The sequence below is a fragment of the Sciurus carolinensis genome, chromosome 1 (genome assembly GCF_902686445.1).
Source record: "Sciurus carolinensis chromosome 1, mSciCar1.2, whole genome shotgun sequence".
In the NCBI taxonomy this organism is placed as follows: Eukaryota; Metazoa; Chordata; class Mammalia; order Rodentia; family Sciuridae; genus Sciurus; species Sciurus carolinensis.
In genome coordinates, this window is record NC_062213.1 from 129,375,110 (window position 1) to 129,391,398 (window position 16,289).

At 34.9% G+C, this 16,289-nt stretch overlaps 1 pseudogene; it reads left to right on the forward strand.

Moving 5' to 3' along the window:
• The first annotated feature begins 1,783 nt into the window (after positions 1-1,783).
• On the forward strand, positions 1,784-2,768 carry LOC124965240 (eukaryotic translation initiation factor 2 subunit 2-like; annotated as a pseudogene).
• Positions 2,769-16,289: the final 13,521 nt, after the last annotated feature.

A 16,289-nucleotide genomic window follows, 5' to 3' on the forward strand; every position in this document is an offset into this window, starting at 1 on the left:
AGAACCAATAGAATGAGAGAAATTCTTTGCTAGCTACTTTTCTGACAAAGAATTAATAACCAGAATATACAAAGAACTCAAAAAATTTACCATCACAAAACTAAGTAAAAGCCAAACTCAGAAAATCAAGAGTCATATGTTTTCTCTCATATGTGGAAGGTAGAGAGGAAAAAGAAAAAGGAAATAAAGTGGGAATCTCATGAATATCAAAGTATACTCCTTGGGCTCAGTAGAGGAAAGGGACCACAGGAAGGCTGGAGGGGAGGAAAGGGGAAATATTGGGGAATGATACTGTTCAAATTATATTGTTATATTGTGTGCATGTAAGAATAAGTAACAATGAATCCCACCATTATGCACAATTATAATGCACCAATTAAAAAAAAAGAAGAAAGATAGACATACTGCCGGGTATAGTGGTGCACATCTGTAATCCTGGTGGCTTGGGAGGCTGAAGCAGGAGGATCTTCAAAGCCAGTCTCAGCAATTTAGTGATACCCTGTCTCAAATTACAAAATTTAAAAAAGGACTGGGGATGTGGCTCAGTGATTAAGTGGCCCTGGGTTCAAATGCAAAGAGAGAGTATAGAGTGTATGTGATCAAAGTTAAGTAGTTATCAGTTTACAGTTAGAAGTTAAAAAACTACAAGATATTTTATGTAACTGCTATAGTTTTGATGTCCTGAAAGGGTCATGTGATAAAGGTTTGGTCCCCAGAGTGGTGCTTGTATAAAGAGGGGCCCAGAGGGAAGCCTTTAGTCACTGAAGCATGCTCTAGAAGGAAACTGTGAGACCCTGGCCTCCTCCCACTCTCTTCTGCCTCCTGGCCATGAGATGAATGGTTTTACTCTGCTATGTACTCCTGCCATGATGTGTTGTCTCACCACAAGCCCAAAGCAATAAGGCCAGCTGATCAAGGACTGGAATCTTTAACACTATGAGTGAAAGTTGGGCATGGTGGCGAATGCCTGTAATCCCAGCACCTTGGGAGGCTGAGGCAGGAGAATCACAGGTTCGAAGCCAGTTTCAGCAAAAGTGAGGCACTAAGCAACTCAGTGAGAATCTATCTCAAAATAAAATACAAAATAGGACTCGGGATGTGGCTCAACTACACCTGAGTTTAATCCCTAGTACCCCTATCCCAAAAAAACCAAACTATGAGTGAAAGTAAACCTTCCTCTTTGTAAGTTGATTATCTCAAGTACTTTATTATAGTGACAGACAGCTGACTAATACAACCCTCATAATAACCACAAAGAAAAACCTGTATTATATATGTAAAAGATTAGAAGACAGAAATCAAAGCATATCACCACAAAAAGTTATTTAATCACAAAGACAGCAGAAAAGGAAAAAGGGATTTAGAAAAGAGTCAAAAAACAATGAACAAAAGAGCAATAGTAACAATGAGTACTTTAAGTGTAAATGGATTAAATCTCCAATCAAAAGACTATATTAAAAAAAAAAAAAAAAAAGACCCAGGGATTTGCTTCCTACAAGAGACTTACCTTAGCTTTCAAGACACAAATAGACTAGAAGTGAAGGAATGGAAAGACATTTCATGCAAATGGTAAATGAAAGAGAACACAGTGGCTATACTGTGGTCAAACAAAAGAGACTTTAAGTAAAAAAAAAAAAATAATGTTCACAAGAGACAAAGATGATCATTATATAAGAGCCTAGTGTGGTGCTGGAGAGTTGTCAGCAGGAGCAGCACTGCCACAGAAGCCAGGGGCTGACCCGTCTAACTTCTCATTCATGCCAAGCCCACTCGAATGGCAGCCATGTCTGGGGACGATATGATTTTTGATCCTACAATGATTAAGAAGAAAAGAAGAAGAGGACCTTTATGTTAGATGAGGAAGGGGATGCCCAGACAGAAGAAACCCACCCCTCTGAAACAAAAGAAGTGGAATCAGAACCAACTGAGGATAAAGATGTGGAAACTGATGAAGAAGACTGGTAGGAAAAAAAAGATGTTTCTGATGATCTAGATGACTTGAACTTCTTTAATCAAAAGAAAAAGAAGAAAAAAACCAAAAAAGATATTTGATATTGATGAAGGTGAAGAAGGTGTAAAGGATCTTAAGATTGAAAGTGATTATCAAGAGGCAGCTGAACAAGAGGATAATCTCGATATTATGCTTGGCAATAAAAAGAATGTAAAGTTCCCAGATGAGGATGAAATACTAGAGAAAGATGAAGCTTTAGAAGATGAAGATAGCAAAAAAGATGATGGGATCTCATTCAGTAACCAGACAGGTCCTGCTTGGGCAGGCTCAGAAAGAAAATACACCTAGGAGGAGTTACTGAATTGAGTGTCCAACATCATGAGGGAAATAAATCCAGATACAGTTGCTGGAGAGAAAAGAAAATTTGTTATGAAACCTCCACAGGTTGTCCAAGTAGGAACCAAGAAAACTTCTTTTGTCAACTTTACAGATAACTAATCTATTACATCGTCAGCCCAAACATTTCCTTGCATTTTTATTGGCAGAATTGGGTACAAGTGGTTCTACAGATGGTAATAACCAACTTGCAATCAAAGGAAGATTCCAACAGAAACAAACAGAAAACGTCTTGAGGAGATATATCAAGGAATACGTCACTTGCCACACATGCTGATCACCAGACACCATCCTGCAGGACCCCTGACTCTATTTCTTACAGTGTGAAACTTGTCATTCTCCATGCTCAGTTGCCAGTATCAAAACCAGATTCCAGGCTGTCACGGGCAATTGAGCATAGCTTCATGCCAAAGCTAACTAATTTGCTAATTACCACTGATTTTGCAAAGTGTGTTGTAGAGATTTGGCTGGACAGGTTTACCATCAGAGTGGATGTACCATTGTATTAAAAGCAAGATAGAAAAGCTACCAAGTTCTTTGGTGAATAGTTGGTTGATCTGAAATCCTTGCAGGATGCCGATGCTCAAGATGTTGACATACTCGTTGTCTACTTTAACGATTGTCAGAAATTGATTGATTGATGGGGTAAGGAAGTGCTTTTTAAAAATTGTTCACAGACTTCTGTAAAATGCAAGATAAATTAAAGTTATTATAACAGTAGAAAAAAAGAAGGTCATTATATAATGATAAAGGGGTCAATTCATTAAGAAGTGTTAATGATTATAAATATATATGCATTCCACATTGGAAAACAAATAATCAAATACTAATAAAACTAATGGGAAATAAAGGGTAATATGATAACAGTGGAACATTTTTTAAAAAAATTTTTGGTAGGTAGATTCCCTGAATAGAAGATTTTACTATCTCACTCTCAAAAATCAATATTTCATCCAGACAGAAAATTCATAAATTAAAAATCAGCAACAGGGAGAAAATTGGAAATTTAAAAAATATAAGGAATATAAACAAACTTCTAAACAAGCAACAGGTCAAAGAAAATATCAAAAAGGAAGTAAAAAAATATCTGTGGCAAACAGAAATGAATGTACAATATACCAAAATTTATGGGATGAAGCAAAAGCAGTTTTCAGAGGTGAATTTATTGCTATAAAGGCAATATCAAGAAAAAAGATCTCAATCTAAACTAACATCTCAAGGAACAAGAAAAAGAAAACCAAACTAATCCCAATGTTAATGAAAGAAAATAATTAAGATTACAGTAAAAATAAGTGAAAGGAAAAAAATTAATAAAAATATAAGGGAAGAGAGACTAGACAAACAAATAGAAAAAAATCAATGGAACTGAGTTGGTTTTTTTGAAAAGATAAAGAAAACTGACAAATAAAATAAAGATAAAGAAAACTGACTCCCCATAGCACAAGAAATAAAAGCAAGAATCAATAACTGGGATAGACTCAAACTAAAAAGCTTTCTCTCAGCAAAGGAAACTATCAGCAACGTGAAGAGAGAGCCTACAGAGTGGGAGAAAATTTTTGCCACTCATACTTCAGATAGAGCAGAATTTCCACAATATATAAAGAAATCAAAAAACTCTACACCAAGAATACAAATAACCCAATCAACAAATGGGCTAAGGAAATGAACACACTTCACAGAAGAAGATCTACAAGCAAGCAATCAACAGATATATGAAAAAATGTTCAACATCTCTAGTAACAAGAGAAATGCAAATCAAAACTACCCTAAGATTCTGTCTCACCCCAATTAGAATGGTGATTATCAAGAATACAAGCAACAATAGGTGTTGTCGAGGATGTGGGGAAAAAGGAACATTCATACATTGCTGGTGGGGTTGCAAATTAGTGCAGCCACTCTGGAAAGCAGTGTGGAGATTCCTTAGAAAACTTGGAATGGAACCACCATTTGACCCAGCTATCCCACTCCTTGGCCTATACCCAAAGGACTTAAAATCAGCATACTACAGTGATGCAGCCACATCAATGTTCATAGCTGCTCGATAGCCAGATTGTGGAACCAACCTAGATGTCCTTCAATTGATGAATGGATAAAGAAACTGTGGTATATATATACAATGGAATATTACTCAGCCATAAAGAATAATAAAATTATGGCATTTGCAGGCAAATGGATGAAATTGGAGAATATCATGCTAAGTGAGATAAGCCAATCTCAAAAAACCAAAGGACGAATGATCTCACTGATAAGTGGATGATGACACATAATGGGGGGTGGGAGGAGGGCAAGAATGGAGGAAAAGGGACTTTATAGAGGGAAAAGGAGGGTGGGAGGGTGAGGGAAAAGAGGGGTGGGAAGGTTGGGGGGAAGGGAAAAAATAACAGAATGAATGAAACACCATTACCCTATGTAAATGTATAATTACACAAATGGTATGCCTCTACTTCATGTACAGAGAAATAAGATGTATCCCATTTGTTTACAATAAAAATAAATTTAAAAAAAGGAAAGAAAATTATAGGCAAACATCCATGATGAACACAGATGAAAAAAATTCTAAAAAAAAAAAATCAAACCAAACCAAACAAAAAAACTCAAACTAGCAAACCAAATTCAACAGTATATTAAAAAGATCATACATTATGATGAAGTGATACTTATCCATGAGATGCAACAATGGTTACCAACACAAATGAATAAATGTGATACACCACATTAACAGAATTAAGGCTAAAAGTCATGATCATATCAATAGATGCAAAAAAGAAATCATTTGACAAGATTCAGATTCTTTCATGATAAAAACTTCTGAGATAGAGAAGAAATGCACCTCAATATAATAAAGGTAAAATATGACCAAACCACAGCTAATATATTCAACAGTGAAAAGCTTAAAGCTTTTCTTGTAAGATGAATAAGAATATAAGCATACCCATTTTCACTACTTCTATTTAACACAGTACTTGAATTCCCAGCCAGAGTATTTGAAAGAAAAAGAAACCCTGTAAGATGCATCCAAATCAGGAAGAAAGAAGGAAATTTGTCTCTGTTGGCAGGTGATACAATCTTATGTATAGAAAACTCCAAAGATTGTGCATGCACGCGCACGCACATACACACACAAGCCTGCTAGGACTAATAAACAAATTCAGTAAAGTTGCAGAATATAAAATCAACACACAGTAGGGTATAATGGTGCACATCTATAATCCCAAGAGCCTTGGGAGGCTTAGACAGGAGGATCTCAAGTTCAAAGCCAGCCTCAGTAAAAGCAAAGCACTAAGCAACTCAGTGAGAGCCTGTCTCTAAATAAAATACTAAATAGGGCTGGGGATCGAGGATGTGGGGAAAGGTACACTCATACATTGTTGATGGGACTGAAGATTGGTGCAACCACTGTGGAAAGCAATATGTAGATTCCTCAGAAAACTTGGAATGGAACCACCATTTGACCCAGCTATCCCAACTCCTTGGTTTATACCCAAAGAACTTAAAATGAACATACTACAGTGCCCACATCAATGTTTATAGCAGCTCAATTCACAATAGCTAAACTATGGAACCAAACTAGATGTACTCCCAACAGATGAATGGATAAAGAAAATGTGATACATATAGAGTAGAATATTACTGAGCCTTAAAGAAGAATGAAATTATGGCATTTTTAGGGAAATGAATGGAACTAGAGAATATAATGCTAAGTGAAATAAGTCAATCCCCAAAACCAAAGTCCAAATATTTTCTCTGATAAGTGGATGCTGATCCACAGTAGGGGGTGGGTAAGGAAGAATGAAGGAATTTTGGATTATGCAGAGGGGGTTGAGGGGAGGGGTGGGGTGGTGGGGATGGGATAAATAAATAAATAAATAAATAAATAAATAAATAAATAAATAAAAACAAAAATAAAATAAATAGGGCTGGAGATGTGGCTCAGTGGCTAAGTGTCCCTGAGTTCAATCCCTGGTACCCATCCCCTGCCCACAAAAAAAATCAACATACAAAGACCATTTGGATTTCTAAATAACAACAACAAACTCTCTGGAAAAAAAAAAAGTAATCCCACTTACAATAGCATTGAAAGCAATAAAGTACTCAGGAATAAACTTAACCAGGGAGGTAAAAGATTTGTACAATAAAAACTATAATAGAAGACACAACTAAATGGAAAGGTAGCTCATGTTCATGGATTAGAAGAATTCATATTTTTAAATGCCCATGTTACTGAAAATAATATGCAAGCTCAGTGCAATCCCTATCATATATCAGGGGTATTTTTTACATAAATAGAAAAAGTAATTTTAAATTTGAAGCACAAATGATCCTGAAGAGCCAAAGCAATTTTGAAAAAGAAGGCTGGAAACATCACATGTCCTTATTTCAAACTATATCATAAAACTATAGTAAACAAAATACAATAGTACTGTCATAAAAACAGAATCCAAGGCCTCCCAAATGCAAGGCAAATGCTCAATCACTAAGCTATATCTCCAGTCCTCTTGGAATGTTAGGGCAATCAAAGTCTCTACAGACCATTTTGATAAAAAGCAGAGTTAATTTAGACCTCAGACAAGACAGATCGTATATAGTACTTTCCCTCATGTTTGATACTTTTGATTCTTTTTGCTAAATTGAGAAGCAGGCTTTCATAGATTTATAGGTACATATTAAGTACCAGTCTATGCTTATCTATTGAAGCAGATACTGTATCTGGCAGAGCAGTCACTTGGCTAACTTCACTCTAGTTGAACATTCTCTATCACAATTGTGGGATCACATAAGTTAAGTGAATTAGGGAATAACGCATCCTTTATCTTTATGTTCTTCATGGTGGCAGCAATCTCTATAATTTCATTCATCTGGATCTACTCTATTGGTTGGGACAGGGGACAAGGGACAGGTACAGAGGTTTCTATTTGAACTTTCATACCATGATGGTTCCTAGCCAACTCCTAATTATATGCATTCTGATCATGTACATAGGATCTGGGGAAAAAAAACCCACAAACATGAATTTGTGGACCTTTAGCCCTTATGTAAGGCATGCTTGGACCATGACTCCAAGGTCCCCATTTGGAAAGACCAGTGATGGCACTATGGGTCTCTAGCAATAATGTCAGTACACATGCTATATCTAACGGTCCTAGAAAAGTCTGGTTCCAAGTATATGAATTTTTAAAAATGTTGAGATTCAGTCACAGAGCACCCTGTTACTCCTTTTCATAATGATATTGAAAGCTTTCCATGTCTCTCAAGTTACATACCAGACCTTTCTCCTAATTTTGGAAGTATTCTTTCCTGAAACTGAAGGCATATTTCTGATCATGCCACACAGGCTCAGCTGTTTTAACTCCTAGCTTACATTGTATTAATTCCAAAAATTTCCAGTCATCCCTCCCATATACTTTGGTTATTCTGTAATTGTTTTGCTAATTCAGTATGTACAAAATGTCTGGAGTATCCCAGGTTTAAAATTTTTTTCCCTTTTTTGAGAAATGCATAGATTTAAGAACAATGAACCTCTCCAAATAAACAGCTTTTTTATTATTCTGAATTAGGCTGCATTGTGTTCACTTTACTTAGTATATACTCCCCCCATCCCCTCTTTTGGTACTGGGGATTAAACACAGGGGTGCTTTACTACTTTTCCTTTTTTAAATTTTTTAAACATTTTTTTAGTTGTAGAGAGACACAGTACCTTTCTTTTATTTATTTATTTTATGTGATGCCCAGGATGGAACCCAGTGCCTCACATGTGAGGCAAGTGCTCCACCACTGAGCCACAACCCCAGCCTCTCTTTCTTTCTTTCTTTCTTTTTTTTTAACTCCATGTGTACAGCAAGTGGTAGGGTTGTATCTTGGGATAGCAGACTGACTTCTCAAGAAGGTAATGGCCAATGACTTGGTCCTCAGCTTTGTAGGAAAAAAATCTAACTATTCAATACTTGAAATAGTTTTATAAAGCTGTTATTTAGTTCAGTATTTAGTGAAAGTTCTACTTAGTCTAATTAGGAAAAAATGTAGTTATTGACCTTCCTTCTTGATCAAATTTTTTCCTTTCTTTTAAAAAATATTAATTAATTAATTAAGTTAATTAATTAATTATCAGTGATTGAACCCAGGGATGCTTAACCACTGAGCCACATCCCCAGCCCTTTTTATATTTTATTTTGAGACAAGGTCTCGCTAAGTTACTTAGGGGCCTGCTAAATTGCTAAAGCCAGCTTTGAATTTGTCATCCTCCTGCCTCAGCCTCCTGAGCTGTTAGGATCATAGGTGTGTACCACCATGCCCCACCTTCTTGACCAAATTTCTTACAGAAGCAAAATTTTAATGTCAGTGCTACACTAAGTCTACTACCATTTAAAGACTCTGACATCAAAAGTCTGTTCATGATGAAAACCAGACAAAGACACATCAAGGAAAGAAAACTATAGACCAATATCCCTGATGAACACAGATGTAAAAATTCTCAATAAAATTCTGGCAAATGCATACAAAACATGTTAAAAAGATAGTGCTGGGGCTGGGGATATAGCTCAGTTGGTAGAGTGCCTGCCTAGTATGCACAAGGGTAATCCCCAGCATCACAAAACAAAACAAAACAAGATAATGCACCATGATCAAGTGGGGTTCATCCCAAGGATGCAAGGTTGGTTCAACATATGGAAATCAATAAATGTATTTCATCACATCAATAGACTTAAAGACAAGAATCGTATGATTATCTCAATAGATGCAGAAAAAGCATTTGACAAAAAATAACACCTCTGCATTTCAAAACACTAGAAAAACTAGGAACATACCTCCACATTGTAAAAGCTATCTATGCTAAGCCCAAGGCCAACATCATTCTAAATGGAGAAAGCATCTCAGCACCACATATAAATAAATAAATAAAATAAATGTCCATTGACAACTAAAAAAGAAAAAAAAAACTACTCTAAGTGGCACATACCTGTAATCCCAGTGGCTTGGGAGGCTGAGGCAGGAGAATCCCAGGTTCAAAGCCAGTCTCAGCAAAAGTGAGGCACTAAGCAACTCAGTGAGACCCTGACTCTAAATAAAACACAAAAAAGAGCTGGGGAATATGGTTCAGTGGTCAAGTGTCCCTGAGTTCAATCGCCTGTACCCCCGGCCCTTCCAAAAAAAACTTAAGATTTCATCTCATTCCAGTCAGAATGGCAATTATCAAGAATACAAGCATTAAGTGTTGGCAAGGATGTGGGAAAAAGGTACACTCATACACTGCTGGTGGGACTGCAGACTGATGCAACCACAATGGAAAGCAGTATGGAGATTCCTCAGAAAACTTGGAATGGAATCACCAGTTGACCCAGTTATCCCACTTCTCTGTTTATACCCAAAGGACTTAAAATCAGCATACTACAGTGATGTAACCACATCAATACAGCAGCTCAATTCACAATAGCTAAACTATGGAAGTAACCTAGGAGCCCTTCAACAGATGAATGGATAAAGAAAATGTGGTACACATACACAATGGAATATTATTCAGCCTTAAAGAAGAATGAAATTATGGCATTTGCAGATAAATGAATGGAACTAAAGAATATTATGCCAAGTGAAATAAACGAAGGTAGAATGTTCTCTCTGATAAGCAAATGCTGACCCATAGGGTGTATGTGGGGCGGGGGATAGGTAAGAATGAAGGAACTTTGAATTATGCAGATGGGAGTGAGGGGAGAGGTGGAGTGGTGCAGATGAGAAAGATGATAGAATGAGACAGACATTATTACCCTATATACATGTATGATTACACTACTGGTATGACTCAGCACCATATACAAACAGAGGAATGGGAAGTTATGCTCCATTTGTGTACAATGTGTCAAAATGCATTCTGTTTTCATGTATAACCGATTAGAATACATTTTTTAAAAAGTCTGTCCAATGTCACATATGATTTCAGAGATGTGTGATTACTGATTCTAATTTATACAAATAGTCTTTTCATTTCTGTCTTTAATGAAAAAGTGAAGAGCAATACCCTGTACTCTCTAATGAGGTTATTCTTTACATTTGTTGCAGTGACATGCTGATGCTAACTAATTTAACATGTACACAGTAAACTCAGGCTGGAAACAAGGTCATGCAGATTGGGAGTTCCTTATCCTGTAAAACCTTATATAAAATGATGCTTACAGAAAGGTTACTTGTTTTCATATGTAAATATTTGAACCTACTACTTTAAACAGTTTTTTTTTTTTAAGGGATATGGTCAGCAAAAGTATCATGGCTCTGAAAATTTCTGTAATGTTTGACAGTCTAAGTTTACAGTTGGTAGGGTTTTTTTTTTGAAATGAGCAATAAACTTTGAAATACAAGGTGACTGATAGTATACTTGTTTTGTTGTGTCAAAAATGAATCCACTGAACAATTTACAAAATTCGGAATTATCAGTTGTCATACATATACACACACACCATACATAATATATATATTATACATGTTTTATAAATGTTAAATGATTTTTTTACCTTTATTTATTATATGTGGTGCTGAGAATCGAATCCAGTGCCTCACACATGCCAGGCAAGCACTCTACCACTGAGCCACAACCCCAGCCCCTTAAATGATGTGTTGCATGTTTATTATATTTGTTAGGAAATGCACCTTTTAATTTAAAAATTAGGAAAAAGGTTTTCCTTTAACTGCACTGACATAATTTACAAATTTCTACATACATGCACAAAAAACATCTAACCATTCAGAAAAACTGTTTTGTTTGGTGATACTGGGAATTAAACGCAAGGCCTCACATACTCAGGGCAAACCATTGATATGCATCCCCAGGCCTTCAGAAAAACCTATTCATAGTAATCAAATTTACAAAAGACTGCTATTTAAATCAACAAGTAAAGCATTCTATGAGTAAAAACTTAACTGGTCTACTACTGCATTCTCATTTTACTAAAGATAGTTGTATGGGAAGAAAATGCTTGCATGGTTGCGTGGTAACCCTGGAATCACAACAAGGTGGAATTCATTGGACATATAATGAAAACACAAGAATATGGTCTCACTTACTATACATGTATCCCCAAAATGGCTTTTAGCTGGAAAGTAAATGAAATGTTTAGAATGTCTAGTTAGAGTACTTATACTGCCAATTTTCCCTCTGTAGCTAAGGTGACAAGTGATGACAGGGTGAATTTGTAAAACATAAAACATTTTGGGGGAATTCTAAGACATGCCTGGGAAAAAGAACTGGCTAAAGACCTGGACTTCTTGCAGACACATGTTGTTGCTTTATGTTAAAAGAGGAAAGGTGTTTCTTATAGTCTGGCAAGGATGATGTGAAATTGAGGAAGTGTTCCTATGTACCATCCTCTTTCATCCAAATCTTTTAATGTGATCTACCCTCCAATTATAAATCTTTCTTTCTTTCTGCCTCCATTCTCCTTTGATAGCACCTGTCCTCTCTCCTCACCCTTCTGTTCCCCAGTTTTCCCATCTTTTGCCTGACTTTACTTCTCATCCTTTGGTTTTAATGTAAAAGCATTTTATTGCAGAAGGCTTTTCTGACCTCCTAGATTTGACACTCTTAGCATCTTGTACTTCTTCACATCCCTTATCCCATATTCAGCAGAGACTGCCTTTCTAAGACTTCAATATAATGCAATATTATAAAACAAAGAAATGTTTCTATCTTGCTCTACATGGTATCTTTAGTGCCCAGCACTGTGCTTCCATACTGATGCTTAATAAGTATAATAGAGTAAGGTTTAGCTACTTAACAGAGATCTTCAACATTGAGTGGATTAAAAAAGAAGTTTATTTTTCACTTATTTAGTAGTCCAAGGAGAATATTCCAGGTCACTTAGGCACCCACGTTCCTTTTATTTTGTTTTTCCGCCTATGGTGTTTTCTTCATCCACATGGTTGAAGTTTGGTTGCAGACAATTCCAGCTCTAGGGAAAGGGAAAGACCTTGGAGAAGCATATATATAAAATTTTGATGTCCTGGCCTGAAGTGGCACACATCATTTCTGCTCTTGTTCTGCTGGCAGGAACTTAATCACTGGAGGACCTGAGAAATGTTATTATCTGGTAATGGGTCCAGCTAAAACTCAGTTATTATGAAAAAGAAGAACTGACTTTTGTTAAAAAAAAAAAAAAAAAAAAAAAAAAAAAAATTAGTAGTCTTCCCCAAAGCACCGTTGTATGCTTTTCTTTAGCAATATACAATACCTTAAAAAAAGTAGGACAGTTAATGAGTTTGGTAGTTTCCCCATAAAACTAAAGAACCAAAATCCTAGGATAATGGAAAGGAAGTGATTTGACGTGGCAGGCCATTATTATATCTAGGCTAATAAGAAATGAATAATAGCTGCTGCCAGTTAACATTTACTGATCCCTTATTATGTGTCAGGTATTATTCAAAGGGCTCAAAGTATACTGACTTGTTTAATATTCATAACTATTGAGGTAGGTACCATTATTCTGTTTTACACGCACAGACAGATTAAGTAACTTGCCCAAAGTGAAACAGCAAATTAGAAACCGAGCCAGGCTCTAAACTGGTCAGAATTAATCTGACTCCAGAGACCATATTCTTCTTCTTCTTCTTTTTTTTTTTTTTGTGGTGCTGGGGATTGACTCAGGGTCTTGTGCTTGACAGGCAAGCACTCTATGAACTGAGCTATATCCCCAGCTGGAGACCATATTCTTGACCACAGGATTACACTGCTTCAATGATTACAGCTACTATCTATTAAGTACTTATTCTATTCAGATAGCATACTAGTATTTCACATTTGTCACCTTATTTAACCCTCATCAGATGCTTCTAAGGTAGATATTACTTTTATTTTACATTTAAAGAGCCTGAAATTTAGTTTTTATTGCTCAGGGCTATGTAGTTTATAAAAGAGAAAACAGGATCAAATCCACATTTGTGTGATTTTAAAATCCATTTCTTATTTTTAAATTTCTAAATTTTTATTGAGGTAGAAATCAGCTATTGTAAGCACATAATTCAGAGTTGGACAAATATATACCTGTGTAGCCAACAACATAAGAAAGACAAATCATTTCTTTTACTCCAGAAAGTTTCCTTCAGGTTCTTTCCATTAAATTCTTCCCTGCAGAGGCAACCACTATTCTGATTTCAATTATCATAGATCTGTTTAGTCTATTCTTGAAATTCGAATAAATGGAATCATGTACCATTTACTTTTGTGTATAGATTTTTTCCTTTAGTATGTCCTTGAGATTTACCCATGTTATTGGATATTAACAGTTCATTCTTTTTAAAGTATTAGATTGAACATACCAAGTCACTTATTCATTCTTGTACTGATAGACATCTGAGTTGCTTCCAATTTTTGGCTATGGATGAAAAAAGATACTATAAACATTAATGTTCAAGTTTTTTTAATGGGTACATATTTTAATTTCTCTTGGCTAAATACCTACGAGTAGAAATATACTGGAGGAAACAGTAGATGCGTGTACAGCATTAAAAGGAAATTCCAAACAATTTTCCAAGTGATCACAGATGTTCCACATCATTTGGTGTTGCCAGTCTTTTTAATATTAGCTCTTCCTGTAGGTATCTCTTTATGCTTTTAATTTGCAATTTCTTAATGACTGAATAAGTTGAATACTTTTAAATGTGCATATGACCATTTACACCCATTCTGGAAGGTATTTCATTTTAAAATTAGGCATTTGTCTTTTTATATTGATTTAAAGTGAACTCTGAATATTCATTTACAACTTCTGTCATATATATAGTAATAGCATTCACTCTGTGGTTTCCCAGTTCATTATCTTTTTTTTTTCTTTTCATTTTCTTAATGGTGAGTTCTGATGAACACAAATTGTGAATACTGATCAAGTTCAGCTTATTAACTTTTTCTTTTCTTTCCTTCCTTACTTTTGCAGTACTGGGGTTTGGGCACAGGGCCTTATGCATACTAGGAAAATGCTCTGCCAGAGCTACATTCTCAGTCCCTTAACTTTTTCTTTTATAGTTAGTATAAGTTAGTGCTTTTGGGGTCCTAAGATATCTCTCTTTATCCCAAATTCATGAAATTATTCTCATATTTCTTTCCTAGAAACTTTATAGCTTTAACATTTATATTTATGTCTATGATTCATTCTAACCTATTTTTATATGTAATACAAGGAGGGGACTGCCTGAAGTTCTTTTTTTCCTATTGTACCATCATCATTTGCTAAAGACTTTCAACAATGAATGACTTTGGTGCCCAATTAAAAATCAACATAATAACTATATATTTTAATATACTGTATATTTGAATATACTAAAAATTATATATGTGGTAAAATATAGTCTACTCTGTTCCATGACATATATATGAACTACCCTTTTGATTCTGTTACTATTGTAACTTAATAATAATTCTTGAAATTATGTCATGCAAGTCTTCTAATTTTATTTTTTCAAGATTATTTTGTCTCTTCTAGGTCCTTGACATTTCCAATTAAATTACAGAATTGGGATTGTTGCTCTCTTACAAAAAAAGAAAAAAGAAAAAAAGAAAAAAAGAAAAGAAAAGAAAATCTTACTGGAATTTTGTTTGAGTTTGCATTAATCAATCTATAGATCAATTTGGGAGCACCTTCCCATTCATGAACATTGTATATATCTCCATCCACTTAAGTCTTTAATTTGTCTTGGCAATAAGTTTTTACTGTACAAGTCTTCATTTTTTCCACTAAATTTATTCCTAAGTACTTTGTTTTTGATGCTGTTATAAATACTTAATACTTTTTATTTTCCAATTGTTTGCTGCTTAAAATACATTTAATTTTGCATACTGATCTACATACACCCTAAGAGCTTTTTAATAAACTAATTAGTAATAAAGACTTACTCTTCCTTTTGTAATTTGCTTGTCTTACATTTTTTTCTCACTATATTGTACTGTATAGTACATCCACATAATATTGAAGAGAAATGGTGAAAGTAGATATATTTACTTTGCTCTCATCTTAAGGGAGAAAGCATTAATTTTTTAACCATTTAGTGTAATGTTAGCCATATAATTTTCATATGTTTTTATCAGGTTGGAGATGTTTCTTGTATTACTAATTTGATGGGTGTTTTTAATCAAACAAAATGAATTTTGTCAAAAGTTTTTTCTGCCTTCATTGAGATGATTAAGTTTTTCTCCTTTGTAGATTGTGAGTTAATCTGTTTTTAAAATTAAGCCTGAGATTATTACATATTTTTCTTCTTTGTGTATCCTGTGAATTACATTAATTTATTTTAAAATAGTTTTAAATATGAAGCCAATGTTGACTTATTGCTTAAGACCAACTTAGCAATTATGTAACATTTTGTTTACATCTTTGGATTTAGCTTGATAATTTTTGTGCTGGGGATTGGTAGCCAAGTGCTCTACCACTGAAGAACAGCCCAGGCCTGAGCTTGAGAATATTTTATTAGGAATTTCTATGTCTTTACCAGGAGTTGGCAAATTTTTTTTCTGTTAAAAGTTAAGGAAAGTTATTTAACCTTGGTTAATAATCATACGGTCTTTGCACAACTATTTAATTCTGCAGTTATAGTGCAAAAACAGTCATAGACTATATATAAATATTGTATTTTCAAGTCAGAGATGGATCATTTGGCCAGAAGGATTTAGTACACTGACCTTAGTCTTGTGTTCACAAGGGATATCTTTTCCTGAAATGTTCCTGTTAGATTTTCATGTCATGGTTATATTGGCCTCATAAAATTAGCCTAAGTGTTTCTTCCTCCTTTATTTTCTGAAAACATTTAAAATATATTATTTCTTCTCCAAATTTTGCTAGTTTTCACCAGTAAAAATTTCTGGGCCTTAAGTACTCTTTTTTTTTTTTTTAAATGGTGCTGGGAATGGAACCCAGGGCCTCATATATGCTAGGTTAGCACTTTACCACTGAGCTTCATCCACAACTCTTGAAGT